The sequence below is a fragment of the Triticum aestivum genome, chromosome 7A (assembly GCF_018294505.1).
Source record: "Triticum aestivum cultivar Chinese Spring chromosome 7A, IWGSC CS RefSeq v2.1, whole genome shotgun sequence".
In the NCBI taxonomy this organism is placed as follows: domain Eukaryota; kingdom Viridiplantae; phylum Streptophyta; class Magnoliopsida; order Poales; family Poaceae; genus Triticum; species Triticum aestivum.
The window spans coordinates 224,296,389-224,323,273 of record NC_057812.1 but is presented as its reverse complement, the minus strand read 5'-3'; positions in this window follow the sequence as shown (position 1 = coordinate 224,323,273).

The window sequence follows — 26,885 nt, the reverse complement described above, 5'->3', positions numbered from 1 at the left end:
AAAGAAGAAGTGGCGCAGCAGCACCATGGATGACATCACTTCGACGTACGCCTCACAGTAGAAGGCGAAAAACGACAGAAGAAGGATGGATTTGGGATGAAGATGGAGGGCATGGATCTTATAGTGGCCGAGGACGGAGTAGAAGAAGTCGGAGAAGGGGGAAACCAACCCGGCGACGATGCTACTCGTGAAGAAGGGGTAGAAGGTGCTGCCAGAGTCCTCAGGATTGGCGGAGCCGACCCGGAGCACACTCTTCCTCTTCTTGTCACCCTCCGCCGTCATCAAGCGCACGGCGGCCAGGTTCTTCTCCGACACACTCGGCGCGTCGAGCGCGGGCTCATACCAGGATGACAAAGGGGTAGCCCAGGCTTTCTTGGGCGCCATCGACGGCAAGCTCGAAGGTCTGGGTGGATCTGGAGTCTCTGGAAGCGAAGGGCAAGAAAGGGGATCTGGAGCAAGACGAAGGAAAGCAATGAAGGCAAATGCAGCCCGCGCCAGCCTTTTGTCAGGCGGGCAGTTGCCGAGGTGGCATGGGGAAGCAGAGACGCCCACGTCCAATCAACCGCCACGCGTCAACCAAGGACGCAGGCTGTTAGGGCCCACAATGCTCCGCACTTGTCCCTTGGCTTCGCCTCGAAGCCAAGCCCGAGCGCGCCTTGGGCCCCGGGGCTACTGTTGGCATCCTGGGAATGGGGGTCACCCAACTTGCCTGCCTGCGGCCCACGACGTGGCTCCAACAGCGGCCCTGTACGACCCATCTTCACCAGCAAACATTCAAGACCCTCGTGAGGGGCCAAGCCGGATGGCGCAAGACCTCCTCGGGGGCGGCCTCACCAGGCTGGCTCGTGAGGGGTGGAGGATCAAGGCAAGGGGCACCTCGCGAGGTCCCCGTGACGCAAGCCATGATGACCAAGGCTAGGCGGGCACCAGGCGGGTGCCAACACGTAGTGTCCTTGTTTCCTCTTTGGTTCTAAAGAGACAAGCGCAGGCGCGGAGTCCCGAGGCGTCAAGCAAAGGTTTCCATATCAGTGCAACGAGACCGAGACCAGCAGGACAGCAGGACGGAGGTCACCGTGGAGCCCAGGATGGCGTCACCACCAGAGCCTTTGGCAGGCGAAGACCACCTTTTGTCAGGATAGCTTGTACTAGCTGTCCCCCTTCAAACTGGCCGTTGTGGGATCCCTTCCCGCCTAATATTTGGGGAGATGACCTGAGCCTCTATAAATAGGACTAGCCACCACCTTAGAAGTAGAGAGGGGGCTGAGAGAAGAGGCTGACCAGGGCAAGGAGAACGATCCTCTACTGCATCATCTCACCAAGCACAAGAGCACCTCTCCTCAAGAGGTTGCTCTTCCCTTGTAACTGTTCATCCTCAGCCCAAGAGGCAATCCACCACACCACACTGGAGTAGGGTATTACACCACATCGGTGGCCCGAACCAGTATAAACCTTGTGTCCCTTTGTTATGCGGTTTCTACGCGCTAGACTTGAGAGTGCGGTGAGAGCATGGGATAGAGGGGGAGAGATCTTCGTGCACACCCCAGTGTTCGAACCTCAAGGGTTTTGCCAGAACCCGAAATCCGACAGACACACTCGATACTCTTTTTCTCCATAGCCCCCTCGATATGTAGACTTCTGGCGCGTGCACAGCTGTAGTGATGATGACGCTGAACCCAGTGTGCCTATTTTTACCGGCCTCATGTGATAGTTTTCACCCTATTTCTGTTAATTAACAAGGCAACCTTTTCTTTGTTACTATTAGTGAATCTGAAATCATTCGGGGCAGACATAAAATATATCACTTCAGCCCAATTACCAGAGTAACTATTTTAAAAGAAACTAGCTAGATGCCCGTGCGTTGCACGGAACATCAATATGCATTTGTATGAGTAGTTTATCTTGTGAGAGACTAGCTAGATGCCCATGCGTTGCACGGAACATCAAGATGCATTTATATGAGTAGTTTATCTTGTGAGAGAAAAGGATGAACGAGGGAAGGCCTTATTTGCAAATGTGGAGAGGGTTGTGGGTATCGTTTTGCAAAATTGCCACAGTTTCCTTCCTATCCGTCAGATATAAATCAGACGGCCTATACTGCAGGATGGCAGGCACACCATCATCACCAACTCTATTTTTTATAAGAGTTAGAAAAGGATTAACGAGGGAAGGCCTTATTTATAAACGTGGAGAGGGGTGTGGGTATCTTTTAGCAAAGTTCCCATAGTCTCCCTCCTATCCGTTAGATATAAATCCGGCGTCCTATATTGCAGGATGGCACACACACCATCATCACCAACTCTATTTTCTACTCCCTCCGTTCCTAAATATTTGTCTTTTTAGAGATTTCACAAGTGACTACATACGGAGCAAAATGAGTGAATCTACACTCTAAAATATGTCTACATACACATCTATATGTGGTAGTCCATTTGAAATCTGAAAAAGACAAATATTTAGGAACGGATGGAGTATAAGAGTAGACATGGAGATATATCTCCAGCATGGTCTACAACAAAAATGTGCTGGACTGCTTAGCGCCGGATGCTCGCAACGCGATGGCCTGAGTTCGAATTCTGTCTTTAACTTTAGATGTTTATATTATATATTACTTATTTAATATATACTTCTTTCTCTACTGTACTGACAGTGGAACCCACAGAGTACTTAGAATACAAGATTAAGGATGGACTTGTTTCTTTCTAACTTTGTGTACGAAGCTGTAGCCACCCTGCAAGTCACGTGTACACTGTACATGCAATTAAATTTTTTATAGAAGGAGAATCATACACGCAATTAACTCAAATGGATTGGATGTGACTCTATTATTTCCAGCATAAGAGCATCTCCAATGGCAGCCAGCAAATTTCCTCCCGCTTCCTTCTGCGGAGGACGACATCAAATGCCAGCGGCATACATTTTCACAACTCTAACACACCAGATGAAATTCGTGCAATCACGGACTATTTTCATATAAGCATGAAGGATTTGATATAAAAAAGTCGGATCTTCATATAAACATGATGGATTTCATTACATTTACATGAACTAAGTGGTGCTAATCCAGCTCTCTTGGTATAATTGATACTCCCTCCGTCCAAAAATACTTGTCCTAGAAATGGATGTATCTATGCTTATTTTAGTTATAGATACATCCAATTTATCCATTCTTAGAACAAATATTTTCCGCCAGCCGGAGTGGGGGTGCCTAATCTAAATGGCCGCCCGTGGATCCCTTTGTCTTCCTCATGTTCGAAGACACTTGCGAGGTCGACGAAGGTCCTCGGAAGAGATGAAGTAGCAAAGAAAACACCTGAATGCGTAGTCTTCACCTCGGCGGTGGCCTTCATGGGACCCAAGTGGTGTCGGCCTCCCGTGTTCTACTTCTCCTCGATGATGGCGGTGGACATGAAGAAGCTGGCTACCGACTCGTCTCTCTCCACGCACCCGCCTTCTGTCTCTGCCTGCATGGCGTTGCTGCGGGCACGGGAGGCGCGGCCGCAGGCATGAGAGGCACGCCCACAGACACGGGAGGCGCGGACACCGTAGACACTGGTGGCGCGGTACAACGTAGCAGCGACGATGCTCGTACCGGCGTGCTCGCCACCGTGCTAGCGTGGAGCAACTCGCCACTCCTCATCGAGCTGAACTAGAGCAGCGAGTTGCTGAACCACGCGCCGGCTTGGGGTGGCAACTCGCTCTGTTGAGCTAGCGAGGTTGGTGAAGCACCGAGCGGCCTCACCCGTATCCAGAGGGCTCAGCGGGCCACCCAGCCGGGTAGTATGCCGGAGAACAGATCCTCGAAAGCCATTAGAAGAGTGGAGAAAATGGTGAAGGAGGATATGGGGGAGCGGCGGATGGGTGCGATTCTTGCCCGCTTTCTGTCTGGCCTCGTTTAAATAGAGGCAGACGGTAGGAGCTTGGCCGGTGTCTAGCCTTATTTAAATTGAGGGTGGACGGGAGGAGCTCGGCCAGTGTTGCATTTAATTCCGGCCCGCTCATGAACGGACGTGTGGCCGGAGTAGGTTTCTTGGTTTGCATGCGGGTTTAACGGAGGGGTTTGATGGAGGCGAGGAGGCGTGTTCAGCCAGGCGTGCAGCGGGCAGCGCAGTACTATTTGATTTGACAGCGGGCGACGCAGTTCTCGATGCGGCTTTAATGCAGACGAGGGAGGGGTAGCGGTTCCCAAAATGTTGAACAGCCAATGATGCATCCTCCTTCAATTAGCATTGTGAATGCATGAGGGAAGTAATGGGAGGAGGACCGGGAAAAGAGGTTGCATGATGTGAATGCAATGCAGGTTCCCTCCATTCCAATGCATCTACCACATCGTACACACCTAAGAATTTGCCTAAGCACCTACAGTAAGTGCAAAAATGCTCACTCTAGACCCATGCCGGCGATGCACGCGAGTGGCCAGCGGCTATGCCAGATGGTCCACGATGCCGGCCTGCTGCATGGTGCCAAGGATCGTCTCTAGATGGTGTTTGCGACTGGCTGGTGGATGGCCACCGTCGACGCCAACTATGACTCTCAGTTGGACCAGATGATCGTTGCCACCACCAACAAGTTCACCGTCCTCAAGAAGCTCACAGACGACATCGCTGTACTCCTCCAGCCCACGCGCCCGGGCTCCTCATTGCCTGCCACCCTAATCAGCCTCCATGGCCGGAACCTCTTTCAAGCACTGGTGGCCCTGCGACTGCCCGCCGACGCCACAAAGAATGTCCACCTGGAGGTCGCGCTCGCCGCAAGGTGCCTCGCCCTGCAAGAATTCGTTGACCTACACATCCACATGTACGAGCAAATCATGTACATAGGTATCTACAAGGCCATTGAGGATGCTACGATGTTGGTCTTCCTCAACCGACTAGAAGCCTTGGATGCCTTTGCTGAGAAGCACCTTGACCTCGCGAAAAAAGCTGCCGCTCCTTAGGTGCCGGTCGGTGGCCTGGCGCACTAAGTTGAGGAGGAGGAGGTCGTACGTTGATGGATGCATCTTTCTTCTTGCCTCCTGTAACCACCACTGCGATTGCATCATCGTGGCCTTAATTCTTATTGCGCTATTGCATTCTCCTTACAGTCAATACCGACATGTGCGATCCCTTTGCTTAATTATATGCATCGCTGTAACTAGTACTCCATCTGTCAATTTATAAGTTGTGCTTACCTTTTCCATCAACTTTGTGCAACGCACGGGCATCTTGCTAGAAACACTAGAACATGTCGGACCGCATGTGACCAAACCGACGATGCGCCAACCTAGCTACTACGTACTCCCTCCATTTACTTATACAAGGCCACTATTGAATATACATTTTGCATCTATACAAGGCCACAAATAGTTATCGAGGCAAAACTAATGATATTTTCTCATACTAGCAACCTATTTGATACTTGCATGCATGCATGCAGTCATAATGACAGTCAGCTATTTCCTTCAATCAGTTTCCTTGCATGCATGTAGCATATTAATGATCCTAGTAAACGAAAAGAAAAGCTGACTTGCAAAAGGAGGCATTAAATTGTACATTGGTACCTGTAATATGAGTTTGTGGCCTTGTACATAAAAATGGAGGGAGTACCCTATTTATCTGGTGGAAATATCCCCACCCTAGCGTTTCTAATCGTTATTTCTATCTATCGATCGTGCCAAGGAGCAGAACCAAATGTTACAAATATATGTTTCTCTACTCCAACTCCTATAAAAGACTCAGTTGGTGATGGTGGTGTGTCTGCCATCCGTCGTTTCTGACCATTAGATCTGCATCTAACGGCTGTGAGGTAAGTTGTGGCATTTTTGCAACAATATCCCACTTCTTTGCTCCAATTTGCAGAAAACCCCTTATTATCTTGAAAGCAACCACATCCCTCCCTCACCTCATCAAAAAGCCTAAGAAATATATTTTGAGTGAAAAGTAATATATTAGGAGTATTTCAAAACAAGTGATTTCTTTCAAGTTTGTGAACAAGTACCACTATTCTACTACTTTGGATCCATCGCAATGCACGGGCACATTGGTAGTAAAAGGAAAAGGCAGGCCGTGTTCTGGTCGCACCCCCACACGCCCGGGAATTGGGAGTTCTCCACGGCCCGTCCGGCACGCCACATAGCTAGGGAAGGCGTGTTGCCTAGCATTTTCACTTTCATGTGGGACCGTCGTTGAGCAAACCAACTATTGGCAAACCGCACCCCACCTGCCACCGGGTTGGAAAACAGAAAGGAGGGAAGATCTAGTTGTAGCACGGAAGCCAAGAAATTTGGTGTATGATGGGGCTCGTTGATAGACTAGGAGCATTCCATACTACTACTCCTACTAGTACGAAGTTTGTACTACAACTAGTACTACCACTATACAACTAGGTATGTGCATGGCACATCATCGTAGGGACAAAAAACGGGAATATCTTGTTTTGGGTGATTTATCTTTTTTTCAGTCAACGTAGTATGAATAATATGATGTGGGGGCACCCATGAAGCTTATGTGGCTTGGTTTCATGGCTACGAAAGGTTAGAGAAAAATAAATAGATAATGTGTTTAGAGTGCACTCCACTAAATAGATATACTTTGGATCCATTGCAACGCACGGGCCGGCACATCTATACCCCTACTAGTAAGATGCCCATGCGTTGCACGGAAAATCAAGATGCATTTGTATGAGTAGTTTATGTTGTGGGAGAAAAGGATGAACAAGAGAAGGCCTTATTTGCAAATGTGGAGAGGGGTGTGGATATATTTTTGCACAATTGCCATAGTTTCCTTCCTATCCGTTAGATATGAATCAAACGACCTATATTGCAGGATGGCAGGCACACCATCATCACCGACTCTGTTTTTTATAAGAATAGAGATTTGGTTACCAAATCTCATGCGTGCAATGCACATGTACCTTACTAGTTGGCACGAGCTCATACTGAGGGAGCACCACAAGGCATGCCGCAGGAGTTACATTTCCCTCTCAGGGCCCACGAGACCGAGCTTCAGTGGCTTAGTGCACCGGCCTATGAGTCAATGACACGCGGACCTTAAATGCAGCTGGCCCACATGTCATTCTCATGGTGGTGGCGTGGTTCGCGACTCACTCGTTCGAGATGAACCGGCCGGTGGTAGCGTGGCCGTGGCAAGGGTGCCACAGCTGGGCGTCGAGGCGTTACGAGGCCTAGATGGCCACACCGGCGGGTACTACCTGTAGTATAGAAGTGCTCCAGCCGAGGATTGATGCCCGGGATGAAATGTGTCACAGCCGCTGGATAAAAATTCGATGGTGCAGGAGTACGGATCGGAGCACAGGAGTGGAGCAGGCAAACCGCGTCCAATCGGGTGTGGCTGTGGTAGAAAGTTGATGGTCACCATAGTTTAGCTGGCCCGCATGTCATTCACACAAAGGTAGAGGAGCGTGGGACCGAGAGGGATGAGGAGCACGTCGGGGGACGTCGTGTCGTGGGTTGGAGCGGCATCGTGGGAATCGCGTGTGGGTGTGGCAGTGGTAGAAACAAGAAACATGATGGTCACCGTGGTTCAACTTCCATGGACAAGCTGTCATGTCTGCCGACATATGCATTGCATACCGCTCACTTCAAGGAGTAGTAGTAGAGAAAACTTGTTCCAAAGATACCATTTTCCCGATAAAATCTCGAGATATCATTAGTTTTTACACATGGGATTACTCCTGCAAGGGTCAATCACAACATGTGATTTGTAAAAAAATGCATCTTGATGTTCCCTGCAATGCACGAGCATCTTGCTAGTTATAGAGGAAGCCCACATGGGCATCTTTCCCCAGGGTGTGCCACCGACCCAAACTCATTTTTTCAGACGCTTAGGTGCATCGGATGCCGTGCCAGGCTACAAAATGTAAAAAAACAGCTCCAATTTTTTTAAAACCTGTTATCTTCAAACCAGCCACACCCTCCCCTCACCTCATCAAAATAGCTCAAGGAATATATTTTGAGTGAAGCATGATTTACTTTTACTAATATATGTATATCAAAACTAGAGTGTTTATATTTCAAGCCCGTGAACAAGTATTATTCTACTACTTTGGATCCATTGCAACGCACGAGCAAGCACATTGGTAGTAGTAGTCTCTATCTCTACTCTACTCTTATATAAAAATAGAGTTGTTGATGACGGTGTGCCTGCCATCCTGTAGTATAGTCCGTCCGATTTATATCTGACGGATAGGAAGGAAACTATGACAATTTTGCAAAAACAAATACCCACACCCCTCTCCACATTTGCAAATAAGGCCTTCCCTCGTTCATCCTTTTCCCCCACAAGATAAACTACTCATACAAATGCTTCTTGATGTTCCGTGCAACGCACATGCATCTTGCTAGTCTACTACTCTCTTACACTAGCAAGATGCCCACGCATTGCACAGAACATCAAGATGCATTTGTATGAGTAGTTTATCTTGTGGGAGAAAAGGATGACCGAGGGAAGGCCTTATTTGCAAATGTGGAGAGGGGTGCTCTTATACTAGAAAGATGCCCATGCGTTGGACGGAACATCAAGATGCATTTGTATGAGTAGTTTATCTTGTGGGAGAAAAGGATGAACAAGGGAAGGCCTTATTTGCAAATGTGGAGAGGGGTGTGGGTATCTTTTTGCAAAATTGCCATAGTTTCCTTCCTATCCATCAGATATAAATCGGATGGCCTATATTGCAGGATGGCAGGCACACCATCTTCACCAACTCTGTGTTTATGAGAGTAGAGATCTATCCACTCTTATAAAAAGCAAAGTTGGTGATGATGCTATGCCTGCCATCCTGCAATATAGACCGTCTGATCTATATCTAACGGATAGGAAGGAAACTATGACAATTTACCCGCACTCCTCTCCATATTTGCAGATAAGGCCTTCCCTCGTTTATCCTTTTCTCCCACAAGATCTTGATGTTCCGTGCAACGCATTGGCATCTTGCTAGTCTTATAAAAAATAGAGTTGGTGATGATGGTGTGCCTGCCATCCTACAATATAGGCCGTCCGATTTATATCTGACGGATAGGAAGAAAACTGTGGCAATTTTGCAAAAATATACCTACACCCCTCTCCACATTTGCAAATAAGGCCTTCCCTCGTTCATCGTTTTCTCTCACAAGATAAACTACTCATACAAATGCATCTTGATGTTCCATGCAACGCACGAGGATGTTTGCTTGGGGGTCTCTCCAGCGCGGCGTGACCGTAGTTGAAGTTGACGCCCCTTAAGATGCGACCTTGAGGGGCACTCGAATTTTGTCCGATGAGCAGGTAAGATGAGTTTGATCACGTAGTAAATGCATTCTAAAGACTACTTCCGTGTCCATTTCCTAATTCTCCCCCTACCCATTGTTTCACAGGTTAGGCTCGGTGCGAGTGGAGATTGGCTTGCATATGTACGGGAGGGTACCAACATCAATTTGCACAACATTTACAATGGTGACACCATTCCCATAGAACCTTTGTCCAACATTGGGATCAGCCATGCAACGGGCCACCGCCTGAATTGGTACGATGGAACCATAGTGAGATTGAAGAAGATAGCACGAACCTTGCACATGGCGGTTAAAGGTGGACTATGCTGTCTGCGGCTGATTTGTTGCCGTATGAGTACGAAGAAGCTATGCTCCTTTCTAACTGCATCTTCGTGGTGACAAACCAGGGGACTTGTTTTGTATGGGACACATCCTACGGTATACTCCCTCTCTCCCAGTTTATTTTTTTTGAATTTTTAAGTTTTATAAGTTTCAAATTCAAATTTAGAGCTCCCCATCACATGTTGAGATTACAATGTCAATTAAATCGTTGCGTGCATGTATAGTAAAGAAACAAATCTCGAGTTTGGCATGAGTTTGTGCAGCGGTAGCACCACAAGGCCTGGCGCAGGAGTTACATTTCCCTCTTGGGGCCCTCGGGACTGAGCTTCAGCGCCTTACTACACCTTCCTTTGAGTCAATAACATGTGGACCCAATAGGTGGCTGGTCCACATGTAATGCTCCCGAAGACAGAGGGGTAGTGGGGCCGAGAGGGGTGAGCCGTGGGTCGGGGGATGTGTGGTGTCATGGGTTCGAGCGCCGTCATGGGAATCACGTGTGGTTGTGGTAGAAACTTGATGCTCGCCGCATTTCAGGTGACCCACATGTCAAGCACACAAAAGCAGAGGGGGTGCGGCCGAGAGGCGTGAGGCACACGTCGGGGGACGAGGTGTCGTGGGTTGGAGTGGCATCGTGGGAATCGCGAGTGGCAGTGGATGAAACGTGATGGTCGCCGTAGTTGAACTTCCATGGACAATCTGTCATGTCTACGGACACATGCATTGCATACCGATCACTGGAAGGAGTAGTAGTAGAGAAAGCTAGGGGGATAAATAGTTCCTTATATTCAAGCGGACCCACGCTACTACTTGTTTCAAAGACATGCACACCATCGAAATAGTCCATCTATATCAATATACACAGAGAGGGAATACATTTTTTACAAGAGAGAAAATAGTTCATCCATCGACAATGCCCTTCTTCCTCTTCTTCTACTACTACTACTTCTTCTTCTTCTTCTTCTTCCTCTTCTTCTTCTTCTTCTTCTTCTTCTTCTTCTTCTTCTTCTTCTTCTTCTTCTTCTTCTTCTTCTTCTTCTTCTTCTTCTTCTTCTTCTTCTTCTTCTTCTTCTTCTTCTTCTTCTTCTTCTTCTTCTTCTTCTTCTTCTTCTTCTTCTTCTTCTTCTTCTTCTTCTTCTCATTTTCCATGGGAGATGGCTTCACAACAAGCTCTCTGGACCTTGCAGCTATCTCGAAACTCACACGGGCATCGAGGGTAACTTATTTTATCCACTCATACATCAAGGGATAATTCTCCCGTCCAGACGACCTTAATGCCAACGTCTTGTCACCCTTCTGAAGATTTATTCCGAGCACAAAATTTGCTACGTCAAATAGGGATGGTGTCGGTTTATCACAATCTTCTGTAGGAATTTTTATTTTGGTTTGTACGTCGGCGATGCTTTTCAAATCAAGGTTGTATGGCTCCAACTTCTGTTTGTCCCCTGCGATGGCTGCCCCACAGAAGTATATGTCCTCCCGAGAGAAGAAATCGTGAAGCTCACCTAGTACGGAGGGCGCGTGTATGATGTGGTACACCAAAACATGATCTTCGAGGCATAGCTGAAGGACGGCGGCGCGTTGGATCTTCCCAGTGGCACGCTCCGTGTACTCTACATCGAGACCGATGACCTTCATCTCCACCTTTTGGAGGGAGTTGGATAAATTGTTGGTCCACTTCCGAACAACCCTTGGGTGGTCGGTGACTGTGGCAACTATGCTCAACGAGCCTTCGACGAGGACATGTTGGATGCTAAAAACCTGCATCTCTATCTCTTTCGCCATTTGGAACCACTGAACCGGCGGGCTATGGTTTGGAGAATTAGGATTAGATGGCTAGTCTAACTGAAGAAGATGATTATTTAAGGGGCTTCGGAATTACTCCAGGAGGATGTGAATGCAGTGCAGTTTAGATGCAAATGAAGATGAAGGACTAGTGAAGAAGCCGAGGAAAATCGGTTCCCGATGGAGAATTAAATGGGAGAAGTGGCCTGCAGGCAGTTGATTAGATGGCTAGGTAGACTAAACGAAAAGGCTACGTAGGTAGACTGAGGAGTGGTACCTGTTGTCAATGTCAAAACCGGCGAATCTCGGGTAGGGGGTCCCAAACTGTGCGTCTAAGGTTGATGGTAACAGGAGACATGGGACACAATGTTTACCCAGGTTCGGGCCCTCTCTATGGAGGTAATACCCTACTTCCTGCTTGATTGATCTTGATGAATATGAGTATTACGAGAGTTTATCTACCACGAGATCGTAATGGCTAAACCCTAGAAGTCTAGCTTGTATGACTACGGTATTGAGTATATCCTTTCCGGACTACACCCTCCGGTTTATATAGACACTGGGGGGATCTAGGGTTACATAGAGTCGGTTACATATGATGGAATCTTCATAGTTGTTCGCCAAGCTTGCCTTCCATGCCAAGGAGAGTCCCATCCGGACACGGGTACAGTCTTCGGTCTTCATATCTTCACAGCCCTTCAGTCCGGCCCATAGATAACAGGGCGGACGCCCGAGGACCCCTTAGTCCAGGACTCCCTCAATAGCCCCTGAACCTGGCTTCAATGACAAGGTATCTGGTGCGTAGTGCTGTCTTCGGCATTGCAAGGTGGCTTCCTCCCTCGAACTCCCGAATAGTCTCCAGACGAATTGATCGTGTCCGTACCTGTAACACACATCGCACACAATCGCAGATTGAATATAATAACACACAAGTCCAATCTGCTGACAACTTTAGTAATACGACATCACGCCTGTCCGGTTATAATTTCGAACCGTTTTTTGCCCCACGTTTCAAGACGCGGTTGTCATTGGTACGTCTTGTCAAAGCAGAGATCGTGTCCCCTTATTACGAGATTCTCATAAATACGGGCGTGGGTATCCCAACCGTGCCGTTTACACATCCCTTGGGAGCAGGTGAATTTTAAGGCGAATGGGGGGGGGGGCGTTCGATATTCACCGCCCTTATAAGGAGATAAGATTCCCCTTCTCCCACGCTTCCTTCCTGACTCTCCGTTCTCGAGATCCAACGCCGAAGTTCTCGTTTACCTATCTCGAGAAAGCGCTCAACCATGTCCGGATCCAGAGGTCAAGGCAAATGGATGGCCTCCTCAGTTAAGGAGGAGGACATCACCGAGCTTTGGGCGACCGGGTACATGGCGAAGGAAATCGCCCACCGTCTTCCAGTCCGGGGACAAATCATCCCCACACTGAAGCCCAATGAGAGGGTAGTGTTCATCCCTCATTTCCTCCGCGGGCTAGGGTTTCCACTCCACCCCTTCGTTTGCGGGATAATGTTCTACTATGGGATAGACTTCCACGATCTATCCCTGAACTCCTTCCTCAATATCTCGGTGTTCATCGTCGTGTGCGAGGCCTTCCTCCGCATCCACCCCCACTTCGGGCTGTGGCTCAAAACCTTCAACGTGAAGCCCAAGGTGGTGGACAGACAGCATGCAGAGTGCCGGGGCGCCATGGTGAGCAAGCTCACCAATGTCTCTTGGCCAAAAGGCACATTCGTAGAATCTGTCAAGGAATGGCAGAAGCCATGGTTCTACATCACCGAACCCCGCGATGCCACCTGGGTCGCGGCTGCCGAATTCAACTCTGGCGCCCCGTGCGGCTCACCTCCAAGGTCGAGAAGAGCCCAAACTGGTGTTCGTCGGACGAGCTGATTGCACTGCAAACGTGTATCCAAAGTATGATTGATAGGGACATCAAGCTTGTCAACATAATCCAAGTGATGCTGGTGCACCGAATCCTTCCCTGTCATAGCCGAAGCCGTCCTCTATGGTGTTTCAATCCAAAGAAACACCATACCCTGGTGAGGCTTTTCGAAATGACTCATGAAGATGCCTGGAAATTGCTTTTCAAGGGCAACGAGATACCGCCGGCCACAAACTCGGACCAGTGTCACGACATAAATCACCTCCCCAACGAGGTATGTCGTTTTCAACACATCCCTTACTTGTTTGTTTCAAGGATGATATCTAAGCTTTCATTACCATCGCTTTTTCAGTACTAGTTGGAGAAGGCGAAGCAGATCCGATGTCCGGCTCGCTTGCACGAGGAGCCAGTCACCCCACACTTCGCAAAGATGCTAGAGCCGGTGCCTTATAAGGCACTAGAGAAGAAGGCCACATTAAAGGCCAAGGGAGTCTGGAGCGGCCCCTGTCACAAGGGTACCTTGGACGTGACGTCCGAGGACAAGGCCCATTCCCCCCCCCCCTTGGCCGAAGACAACACGGATGAGGAGGAGGAGGAGAGCGACTCTCCCCCTGATGGGGGGGGGGGGGGAAGACGAGGGCAGCCTCCACAACTCTGGAGGCGGAGGCACCCCAAAGGGGGAAGGGTTCCCTCGCAGATAACTCCGCATGAGACGTCGAGGACAGTCCGGAGAGATGCCCCCGCGCTAAGTCTCGGGACGCATCGTAAGTACTAACACCTTATCTACCCATGAAGTTTCCCCTTCTTATTGTGCTGAGACGATTGATTATGTTATTGTAGTATGTCCCACAAGAGCCCTCCGTGATCCTCGTTAGGAGGCTCGCTGGATTCCAAGGTGATGGCCAGCGACTCCCCGCCAGCCGCACACTCCCCCAAGAACAGGGATGATGCAGAGGTGCTGTCCCGAAGGACTGTTCCCGGTGGGGGAGAGGCTCAGGAGGCGCCCGAAGGCGTAACCCCCGTCGCCAGACAACCAAGGGGAATCAATCCCCCCGGAGACTGGCGGGGAGGGCCATATACAATTCGGCCCTCAACCGGACTCAATTCCGGAGACCGAGTGGCTCCAGAATCCAGCACGCGCCCTCCTTCGAAAGAAGGGGGATGCCTGTTCCACCAGTGGCCCCTGTCCAACCAGGGGCACCAGATAATCTACTGGGAGCGCTGCGAGGCACTTCCATTATGGATGAGCACCATGTCCTTATGGGCATGGTGATTGAAAAGATTCAGTCCGCCAAGAGCGGACTAACCAAGGCCTGCGGCAACCTGCTGACAGGTTTTGAGGTAGGTGACGCCAAAAGGAGAGAATCCCGATGTAGACAGCAGCCCCTGAGACACTGTCCGGTGTTCGGAAAGAAAAAACCGGACAGAGGATCAATCTCCTATGACAGGAAACTAACTAAAATTTTCTTAAATACAGGCGTCGTTGCTGGCTGTAGCCTCACATACTGCCGAAGTCTCTGGACTGAAGCAGAAACTGGTGGAGGCCGAGGGAGAGCTGAGCCAAGTGAAGAGGCAGCTCCAGGAGAAACAAGGTAAGAAATAACCTGTTACATATTCGAAAAGAAGAAAATGATATGCGATGACCAAAATGCCATGATTTGTATAGAAGCGACGACCGAGGTCGAGGCCCTGAGAAAGGCCTTGGCCGGAGCCGAGGGGAAGGTTGTACAACAGCAAGCTGCCCGTAAGAAGCTCAAGGCCCGGGTCGGCGAGGTCGAGCACGAGCTCCAGGGCATGGTGAAGAAGTGTGGAGCTTTGGATTGCGAGGCATCGGCTCGAGAGGCCGAACTTACCAAGGCTCGTCGGGGCGCAGAGGCCGCACGGAATGAGGCCCGGGACACTCTCCAGGAGATCCAGGAGGCGAAGAAGATCGCAGTGGGTAAGGCGTTTAACATGCAAAGCAAGTATGCGGAGAGGAAGTACCTTTTACTAAACTAGATTCGGAGTTGTCCAGGGGATTTTGTGGATCTGCCATGCAGTGTATCCGATGCTGCAGAGTTCTTCTGAGCCAGGGAAGGGAATTCTCCGGAGAAGCTGTTCTGGTCATAGTATGCTGTGCCAGAACATCCGGTAGCCTTTGCCGATCAACTGAAACAGTTGGTCGAGCTGCACAGGATAGCCGAACTGGCCATGAAGGAATTAATAATCTGACTATAGCCAGCCGAAGCTATACCTAGCAGTTATTTTGGCCTCGTGAAGCGGGTGGTGGAGGCTTGTCCACGGCTAGACATCGTCAAGCGATTAGTCTGCATCGAGGGTGCCCGCATGGCCTTCGCTCGTTGCAAGATGTGGTGGGCGAAGATGGACGCCGTCGAGGTGGCCCGGGGGCCACCGGAGGGCAAGGAGCACCGCACACCTGAGCGATATTTTGCGGATGTCCTGGAGGGATCTCGACTTGTAGCAACGCAGTGCGGGAAGGACGTTATTCACGAATGAATACATTCATATTTTTCCTTGTATGATGAAAACGGATCCACTTTGTAATATACTTATATTTTAATTGTATCCTCCTGTGCGATCGTGTTGTATGAAATCTGAGGGTTGGCTAGTCGTCGGCTTCGTCCCTCACGTAGGTAGTACGGAGGTGTTCGGGATGGTATCTAAACAATCTTGATCCAATTATATGGTCCTTGAAGGAGTTGTTTAGCGCAACGAACCAGGCAACCAGACTATACGGCTCGAACGCCCTCACTTAGCCATAGGAGTTTTATAATAAAACATAGGCGCAGCCCCTAGTATACGAACCAGAGTGCTGTCATCATCTGATCGAGAAGTACCGATCCTTCGCTTAATGCGGGAAAAATCTCTAACGATTTGAGACCTCCGAATAGCTGATCGGCTCTCGCCGCATCATGACAGTCAGTTTTCGGCTTTCTCTACTTAGGTGCTCATCTGGTTTAGACCAGGGCACAATCGCAGCAGTTCTCCCTTTACTACCCTAGCTGATGTAGCGGAATGTAGGGTAGCAAGCACAGGAGCCGGGCAACCCAACTATTGACCAAAGACATGATTCGGAGCCAATGCATATAATGCTAAATTTGGGGTGCCGAACTATATTGATAAGAAGTGTTTGGACTTTTGTTGCCTTAATGTGGGGTGCTATGAAGCCCCTGGCAAACATCAAAACATACCAAAGTGTACGGGTGCTACCTGATGTGGTTATCCACAGGGAAACTGAAAAAAAGAAAGAAAACAGAAAAGATGTAAAGGTAAAACGCTGGGGTCCTGCAGCTCCAGCTACAAACTGTTTTCATTCTAATGTAATTAGTACGTCAAGGCGCATTGATACAAGTAGTGCAATAAGCAACATGCTATTTAACATGCCGAAACCGGGGGAGAGCTGCATGTGGGTTCTGGAAAACAGGTAGAGTTATCGCTAACGGAATCACCTAAAAAGTCCCCGTATGTCTGCTCTCCTCCCTATCTTGGTGTACTTATCCTTCAAGAGGACCGATAACCAGACCACCCGATGGGGCCTGTAGGATAAAAACCGGAAATAAAACAAGCAAAAGAGAAAGTATGTGTGTATCCAATGTCGGTTGAGCCGTGCCGTGGATCACAAGTTAGCTATGCCTCTGTCGATGCCCATGGAATTTTGAGTGCGTAGTTATGTACGCGCGACACGTATGCCACCGCTTGATCGAGACTGAGACGGAGGTCAGATTGCTAGTCAAGCTCCTGACGAGCTGAGCTCTCCTGCTGCAGAGTAGTTCGGACCCTCTTAAGGGTGTCCAAGGGCTCGATAGCCGAATAAAGGTTCTGCTTGAGAAGGCCGCTTTGTACTTCTGCTGCTAGGGCAGCTGTGTGCTCTTCTGTACAGAGAGAGCGTTCCGTATTGCCATTGACTGTTATGACGCCGCATGGGCTGGGTATCTTAAGCTTGAGATAAGCATACTATGGCACTATGTTGAATCAAGCAAATGCAGTTCGTCCGAGCAGTGCATGATAGCCGCTGCGGAATGGGACGATATCAAAGACTAACTCCTCGCTTCAGAAGTTGTCTGGGGATCCGAAGACAACCTCTAGTGTGATTAAGCCCATACAATGGGCCTCTACGCCTGGAATTACTCCTTTAAAGGTGGTCTTTGTAGGCTTGATCCTTGATGGGTTAATGGCCATTTTTCCATTGTATCCTGATAGAGCAGATTGAGGCTGCTACCGCCATCCATAAGGACACGAGTCAGGTGAAACCCATCAAATATTGGGTCTAAGACCAGTGCGGCTGAGCCTCCATGACGAATACTCGTTGGGTGATCCCGGCGACCAAAAGTGATCGGGCATGACGACCATGGATTGAATTTTGGGGCGATTGGCTCTATCACGTAGACGCCCCTGAGCGCACGCTTGCGCTCCTTCTTGGGGATGTGGGTATCATATATCATGTTAACCATTTTGACCTGAGGGGGAAACTTCTTCTGCCCCTTGTGTTCGGTTGCTGTGGCTCCTCGTCATCGTCCTCGCTTTGCGATCCCTTTTCCCTGTTCTCGGTGTTTAATTTGCTAGCCTGTTTGAAAACCCAGCACTCTCTATTTGTATGATTAGGAGGCTTGTCGGGGGTCCCGTGAATCTGGCATGGACGATCAAGTATGCGGTCCAAGCTGGATGGGCCCGAATTGTTCTTTTGGAACGGCTTCTTGCGCCGGCCGGACTTTGAGCCACTGAATCCGGCGTTGACCGCCGTATCCTTGCTGTTTTCACTATTGTTTTGGCGCTTGTATCTATTGCGTCGAGACTTGTGTTTGTTTCTTTTAACTTCATGGGTGTTGGCATCGCTCGCGTTTTTTTGCTACGGGCCAACCAACTGTCCTCGCCCGCACAAAAGCGGGTCATGAGTGCCGTGAGGGCCGCCATGGATTTTGGCTTTTCTTGGCCGAGGTGGCGAGCGAGCCATTCGTTCCGGATGCTATGCTTGAAAGCTGCTAGAGCTTCGCCGTCTGGATAGTCGACAATTTGGTTCTTTTTAGTTAAGAACCTTGTCCAGAATTTCCCGGCGGACTCTCCGAGCTGTTGAACTATATGGCTTAAGTCATCAGCGTCCGGAGGTCGAACATATGTACCTTGGAAGTTATCGAGGAAAGCCTCTTCCAAGTCCTCCCATCTGCCAATGGAATTTTCAGGCAGACTGTTTAGCCAATGCCGAGTTAGCCCTTTGAGTTTTAGAGGGAGGTATTTTACGGCATGGAGGTCATCTCCACGGGCCATATGGATGTGGAGAATGAAGTCCTCGATCCACACCACGGGGTCCGTGGTTCCATCATATGATTCTATGTTCACGGGCTTGAATCCTTGTGGGAATTCGTGATCCAAGACCTCGTCAGTGAAGCAATGAGGATGTGCGGGGCCTCTATATCGGGCCGTATCGTGCCGCGTCTCTGATAGAGTCCGTCTGTGGTGTTCAGCCCGCCCATGACTGGATTTGTCACGTCCGAATAGGTGGCTGTTGTCGCGTGTCGAGACGCGTCCTCACGATCTGTAGATTGATCTGGTGTGTCCTGCTTTATTGTTCAGTGTCTGTCGGAGGTCATATGTATGGCCATGGGCTAATTTAACTCTACCGGAGTGATGAGGCGGGGCGGGCTGGTGTTCGACATGAGTTGCCTTTTTGTCCCGACCACATGGTGGTTGATCGGCCGTATTGTGTAATGGTGGTATGTACTCTGGCGCCTCCTCGTTGAACTGAGGTAGCAATTTGCACTTTGGGTAGCTTTTGGATGGGCGCTTGAGGCTGTATTCTTCGGCTGCTAGGACATTAATCCATTTATCGTTGAGCAGATGTTGGTCAGCTTGAAGCTGCTGCTGCTTCTTTTTCAGGCTCCTTGCCGTGGCTATTAGCTGGTGCTTGAAGCGCTCCTGCTCAAGAGGTTCCTCGGGCACGATGAAATCTTCGGTGCTGAGGCTTGCCTCATCTTCGGAGAGCGGAAGATAATCATCGTCCTCCGAATCTTCCTGCGCGGCCTATTTAACAGGGCTAACCTGCTCATCTTCCCGTTCATCTTATTCGTTTGCTTTATTGATGGGGTCTTTGTTGTCTTCGGCACCTTCCGGAGTGTCATCTTCTCTTGTGCCGGTGTTGCTGTCTTTACTGCGGCATGGCTTAGAGCGGCGCCGCTGATGCCGGTGCTTTGACTGTATTTTGGAAGGTTTATCCTCAACGGGGTCTTCCTTATCATCGCCGCTGTGCTCCTTTGATGCATCCACCATGTATACGTCATACGAGGAAGTGGCCGTCCAGCGTCCGGTGAACGGTGGGTTCTGGGCCTCCTCTTCTCCGGCATCATCGTCCATACCATCGATTTCCTCGGAGTCATAATCAAGTTCGTCGGTCAAATCCTCGATCGTGGCTATAAAGTGGGTGGCGGGTGGGACGTAAAATTCTCCATCGTCAGCCCCTAGTTCGAGCCAGATATAGTTCGGCTGTGGGTCCTCCGCTAAGGACATGTTTTTAATGAGTTCAGCACATCGCCCAAAGGCGAGTGCTGGAAGATGTTTGCGGCGCTGAATTTGAAGATTGATAAATGATCAAGCTCGGCGTCTGCGGCCTCGCGCGGTTCGTAACCTGCGGCCGGAGACGAGTCCGGTGGCATAGGCATCGTGTGAGACCAGGTCCATGTACGGCTCCAACGCCGTGGAATCTGCAGCCTCCGAGGTGGGGTTAATCCTTTTGTCTTTGGATGGAGCGGCCTAATCCGGCTCTAGGGCCAGAGCGGTTACATGAGCGATCTCCTGGATGCGGCCCGATGACAGATTTAGGTCATGATCATCTGGGTGACCGGGAGCGGCCACCGCGGTATCGAATCCGGCGAACATCAAGTCTCCACGGATGTCCGCAACATAGTTCAAGCTCCCGAATCTGACCTAATGGCCAGGGGCGTAGCTTTCGATCTGCTCCAGATGGCCAAACGAGTTGGCCCGCAGTGTGAAGCCGCCGAACACGAAGATCTGCCCAGGGAGGAAAGTTTCTCTGCAGACAGCGTCACTATTGACGATCGAAGGGGCCATCAAACCTTTCAGCGACAACACAGAGGAACTCTCAATGAAAGCACCAATGTCGGTGTCAAAACCAGTGGATCTTGGGTAGGGGGTCCCGAACTGTGCGTCTAAGGTTGATGGTAATAGGAGACAGGGGACATGATGTTTACCCAGGTTCGGGCCCTCTCTATGGAGGTAATACCCTACTTCCTGCTTGATTGATCTTGATGAATATGAGTATTACAAGAGTTGATCTACCACGAGATCGTAATGGCTAAACCCTAGAAGTCTAGCTTGTATGACTACGGTATTGAGTATATCCCTTCTGGACTACACCCTTCGGTTTATATAGACACCGGGGGGATCTAGGGTAACATAGAGTCGGTTACATAAGATGGAATCTTCATAGTTGTTCGACAAGCTTGCCTTCCACGCCAAGGAGAGTCCCATCCGGACATGGGTACAGTCTTCGGTCTTCATATCTTCACAACCCATCAGTCCGGCCCATAGATAACAGGCCGGACGCCCGATGACCCCTTAGTCCAGGACTCCCTCACCTGTCCCTGTACGTGCCCATCCTTCTAGCGCTACATGTGCCACTAGCTAGTTGAGGTCACTCTTTCGAATCATCATGGCGAGACATTTTATGATTCCTTTTTATTTCTACACCCCTCCTGATAGGTGGGACCTACGCAAATGGATAAAAAAATGTGCCATAGCTGGTTCGGATGGATATTGGCGCATGCGTGGGAGACACAACATTCTCTAGTTAAGGAATATGCAGTTATCCTCAAAAAAGTAAAGGCCTTCTTCGCACTTCCACATGCACAAGAATTTGGTTCTGCTCGCAATATGGATGATACCTGGAGGATGAAGTGAACCCAGAGGCATGCTAGCACAGGAGACCTATTTTCGCTATACAGTACTACTCATGTTCCTACTACTCCTACTAGTAGTAGTAGTACAACTATGGTACACTTAATGGTCAAAATATTATCCATCCGGTCCTCACAGTGAACTGACAAGAACCTACGCCCAAGGTGACACCAGTCCAGGCGGCATGGTCGGGTTACCAAAGTCAGCCTCACCTTGTGCACTGTGCAGTCACTGTCACCATCGCTGTATAGCATGCCTCGCCTCGTCTCCCTATCCCCTAGCACCACTCCATCTCCATCTCCGTCTTGCCGGAGATCCTAAGGTCACTCTTCATCATCTCAATGTGCCCCCGTGTACCCTCGCCTCGCTCACCTCCCCGAGTACCACTATTCCCTCGCTAGCCACTCCAGCATCGAGAGCCTTCTCCCCCGTAAATCAAGCTCCCAAAAACCCCACCTTCCAAACTCCACCATGGCCGAACGCGAACTGCGCAGCATCCATATGAGCCGCAATTGGAGCAATCTCCCCAGTGACATCCTCGACCTCTGTTGTTCGTGTATGGATATGTTGAGCGCCCTGCGGCTGGCTGCATGCTTGAGGGACATGCACACAACCATCATCGAAGCGAGGCCTAAGCTTTTCAGGACACCTTGCTTGCTGCTATCTGGTCTTGCAAGATTTGCTCACCATGATACGGATGCGTATATGATGCCCCTCGACTTCAATCTGATCTCCATTAGCCGAAACTTCTTTGCAGGTGAGGGAGTCCAGGATTAGGGGGTATCCGGACAGCCGGATTATATCCTTTGGCCGGACTGTTGGACTATGAAGATACAAGATTGAAGACTTCGTCTCATGTCTGGATGGGACTCTACTTGGTGTGGAAGGCAAGCTAGGCAATACGGATATGTATATCTCCTCCTTTGTAACCGACCTTGTGTAACCCTAGCCCCCTCCGGTGTCTATATAAACCGGAGGGTTTTGGTCCGTAGGACACAATTACATATAATCATACCATAGGCTAGCTTCTAGGGTTTAGCCTCTCCGATCTCGTGGTAGATCAAATCTTGTAATACCCATATCATCAAGAATAAATCAAGCAGGACGTAGGGTTTTACCTCCATCAAGAGGGCCCGAACCTGGGTAAAACATCGTGTCCCCTGCCTCCTGTTACCATCCGCCTTAGACGCACAGTTCGGGACCCCCTACCCGAGATCCGCCGGTTTTGACACCGACATTGCTGCTTTCATTGAGAGTTCCTCTGTGACGTCACCAGAAGGAAGGATGTCTCGTCTCGTCTTTAAAGATGGTAGTACTATTGGGAGAGCTTTGGCTATCGGCCAAACTCTCCGGCTAGGCGGTTTCATCATGACCGCCTGTTCAGCCGCCGCGCCGACGATGACTTCCCGGGTCATCGAAAACCGCCTCCACGTTAAATCGGCACTTGCCGAACAGATGGATCCGGTGGAGCTCGTCTCCCTAAACGAGCTCTTGGATCGCATCGCCGCCCTGGGAGTCGCTATGGACTATGATCGGATTGGGCTTAAACCCGATCAAAGGGAGATTAACTCTCCGCCGGTCACCCATCATATTGCAGTGGTGGAGGAACAATGCGGCGACCTCTCCTCCATATTGAGGACCAACTATGTCCGGATTCCTGAGCTCTCCGAGCTGGATACCCGTTCACGGGAGGACAACACCCAATCCCTGAACTTAGAGTCAGGCAGCGGGCCAGGATTATCGGGCAACACCCCGTAACCAGAATTTCCAAAATTTGAAATTCCTCGGCCCCTGGATCACAGATCGGGTAAGGGTTCGGATTCAATTCCAACCACCCACCCAAACATAAGTGATCTTTCCCACATCAGGCAAGAGCCCCAGGAAACAGTACATCACTATTGGGCTAGATTCCTCCTTGCGATGCACAAGGGTAAGGACTGTCGCGAGGAAGACGCAATCTTATTTTTCTGCAATAATTGCACGAACAAGGGAATCCTTAACGCCATAAATCGCCGTGAGATATCACGCTTCGCTTACTTGGCGTCCATAGTACAATAGTACTGTGCGATGGAAAGTGCCTGGAAAACCGAAACAAACTTTTGGGATAATTCGGCCCTAAATACGAACCCAGTCCGAAATAAAAGGGTGCACTATCAAAAGACACCCGGGTCAACTACCAAAAAGCAAAAACCCTCCATAGGGCATGGAACCGTACTGGAGGGATGGCTCAATGGACCCTGCAAAATTCATAGTACATCGAATACAATACCAACGCATAGCCTTAGAGCATGTTGGATACTCCGGCAGGTGGCCAAAAGTGGTGAGGATCTTCTTATCCCAAATGCCACAGAGCACCATCCCGTGGATAACAATACGGTGTTAACAGTCTTTGAGACATTTGCGTCAAATAATAGGCGCAAGCGAACACTCCGCAGCATGGCCAAAATCTACCACATAGCAGCAATAAATCCATGGAGTGACACGGCCATTACCTTCAATGCCAGTGATGAACCTAAATTGCGAACAGCCCAAGCACTAGCCGCACTGGTCCTCAGTCCAATTGTGGACGGCTTTCAACTCACCAAGGTACTCATGGACGGCGGCAGCGGATTAAACCTCATCTATGAGGAAACCCTTAAAAAATGGAAATAGACTGGAACCGCATCGAGCGAAGCAACACAACCTTTAGAGGAATAATCCCCAGTCGGGAAGCGCGCTGTACAGGCAAAATCACACTGGATGTGGTGTTCGGCACGCCGGAGAATTATAGGTCCAAAGAGATTACGTTCCAAGTGGCCCCGTTCAGTAGCGGTTACCACGCCCTGTTAGGGCGGGAGGCGTTCACAATCTTCCAAGCCATACCCCATTACAGGTACATGAAGCTCAAAATGCCCGGGCCCAACGGAATTATCACTCTTGCTAGTGATCCGGACACAACACTCCGCGCCGAAAACAAGACAGCCGCACTGGCCCTCGAGGCCTTATCCGAAGCCCTAGCGGCTGAGGAACTGACTGCACTGCGCTCCATGATGAACAGGGACGATGTGATACTCGATAAGAGATCCAAGTCCACCTCCTTTAAACCGGTGGATGAAATAGTCAAATTCCAAGTCCATCCAACGGACCCTACAAAAACAGCTTCCATCGGGGCACAATTAAACCCTGACGTAGATGCCGCACTACGAGAGTTCCTACGCGAGAACTGGGACATTTTTGCCTGGCACCCTTCAGACATGCCAGGAATCCCATGCAGGCTGGCCGAGCACAGCCTCAATATTCTAAAGGGATTCAAGCCGGTCAAGCAGGCTCTTTGGCGTTTCTCTGAACCTAAGAGACAAGCCATGGGAGAGGAACTAGCCAAGTTATTGGAGGCCGGATTCATTAGAGAAATAAAACACCCGGACTGGCTAGCAAACCTGGTGATGGTACCAAAGAAGGATAAATCCTGGCACCTTTGTGTCGATTTCAAGGACCTCAATAAAGCTTGCCCAAAGGATCCCTTCCCCCTCCCCCGCATCGATCAAATTATCGATGCCACCGCAGGACACGAGTCATTGTGTTTCCTCGACGCATACTCCGGTAACCACCAAATCAAGATGGCGGAGTCCGACCAAGCCGCAACGGCATTCATCACACCATACAGTCCCTTCTGTTTCAACACAATGCCTTTTGGGCTAAAAAACGCCGGCGCAACATATCAGTGCATGATTCAGATATGTCTGGAGAAACAAATCGGCAAAATAGTAGAGGCATACATAGACAATGTGGTCGTCAAAACCAAGCACGTCGACTCTTTGGTAGACGACTTGAGGCTCACATTCGACAACCTCCGAACATACGACATCAAGCTCAATCCAGAAAAATGCGTTTCTGGCGTACCAGCCGGAAAGCTCCTGGGTTTCATTGTCTCCAGTAGAGGTATTGAAGCTAATCCGGCCAATATCCGAGCTTTGTCACAGTTGGCTACCCCAACAGACCTCAAACAAATCCATAAGTTAATTGGATGCGTGGCGGCTCTAAGCCGCTTTATCTCCCGCTTAGGATAAAAGGCTTTACCCCTTTATCGCCTCCTTCGGCGCACCGAACACTTTGAGTGGACGGACGCTGCCACAGCCGGATTGGAAGAAATAAAGGCCATTTTGGCAACCAACCCAATCCTGGCAGCGCCAAACATCGGCGAACCAATGCTGTTGTACATTGCGGCAACTCATCAATTTGTATGCGCAGTGCTCGTCGTCGAACGAGAAGCTGCCGGACATAAATTCCCTCTTCAAAAGCTGGTATACTATGTATCCACTGTCCTCACTCCATGCAAATCACGGTACCCACATTATCAAAATATAGCCTATGCGGTATTCATGGCATCCCGGAAGCTGCGACACTACTTTCAAGAGTGTTCGATTACAGTAGCCTCGGAAGTGCCACTTAATGATATTATAAACAACCGCGACGCTACGGTCCGGATTGCTAAATGGGCCATTGAGCTCCTCTCGTTCGACATAACATACAAACCTCGATGGGCCATTAAGTCACAAGTATTGGCCGACTTTGTCGCCGAATGGACGAAGGCCGAACTCCCTAAAGAGTACGGCGCATACTCCAATTGGATCATGCACTTCGACGGTTCTAAAATGCTGGCTGGTCTAGGGGCTGGCGTCATCCTGACGTCCCCAACCGGAGATACCGTTCAATACCTACTATAAATATTGTATACAAACTCCAACAACGCAGCCGAATACGAAGCTCTGTTGCATGGTCTTCGGATGGCAGTCTCCATGGGCATTCAATGCCTGGAGGTGCGTGGGGATTCAAACCTTGGTATATCCCAAATAAATGGAGACTTTGATGCCAAGGATCCGAAAATGTCGGCCTACCGAAACACCGTCCTAAAAATGTCAGCTCGGTTCGAGGGACTCGAATTTCACCATGTGGCTCGGGAAAACAATCAAGCGGCGGATATCCTCACCCGCATCGGCGCAAAACATGACACGGTCCCCCTAACATATTTCTGGAAAGGCTGTTCAAGCCATCTGTAGTATGGGAAGGGGACACCGATAACAATAGTCCGGACCCGGCCAAAATGCCCGATACCGAACACTCTGACACAATCGGAGGCTTCGCCACCAAAATAACACCTTCAACCCATGTAATAATGGCCATTATCGCCCCGTGGATAGAACCATTCCTGGCCTACCTAACTAGGCAGGAACTTCCGGAGGACCAAAATGAGGCACGCTGCATAGTGCAGCGATCTAAGGCCTACAGGGTCCACGAGGGAGAATTGTATAAAAAAGCACTACCGGAGTCCTTCAAAGGTGCATCTCCAAAGAGGAAGGGCGGAACCTTTTGGCAGAAATCCATGCAGGACTCGGCGGTCACCATGCCGCAGCCCGGGCTCTTGTGAGCAAGGCCTTCCGTATAGTATTCTATTGGCCAACGGCCCGGGCAGATGCACAGGACTTGGTCCAACATTGCGCTGGTTGCCAGCTCTTTGCAAATCAAAGCCACATGCCACCCACCGCCCTCCAAACAATCCCCATTACGTGGCCCTTCGCGGTCTGGGGGCTTGACATGGTTGGACCCCTTAAAGGGGGAACCCACAAGAAAAAATACTTACTGGTCATGGTGGATAAATTCACCAAATGGATAGAGGCCAAACCTGTTAAAACAGCCGAATCCGGACCAGTGATAGACTTCATATCTAGAGTCGTACACCGTTATGGCATCCCCC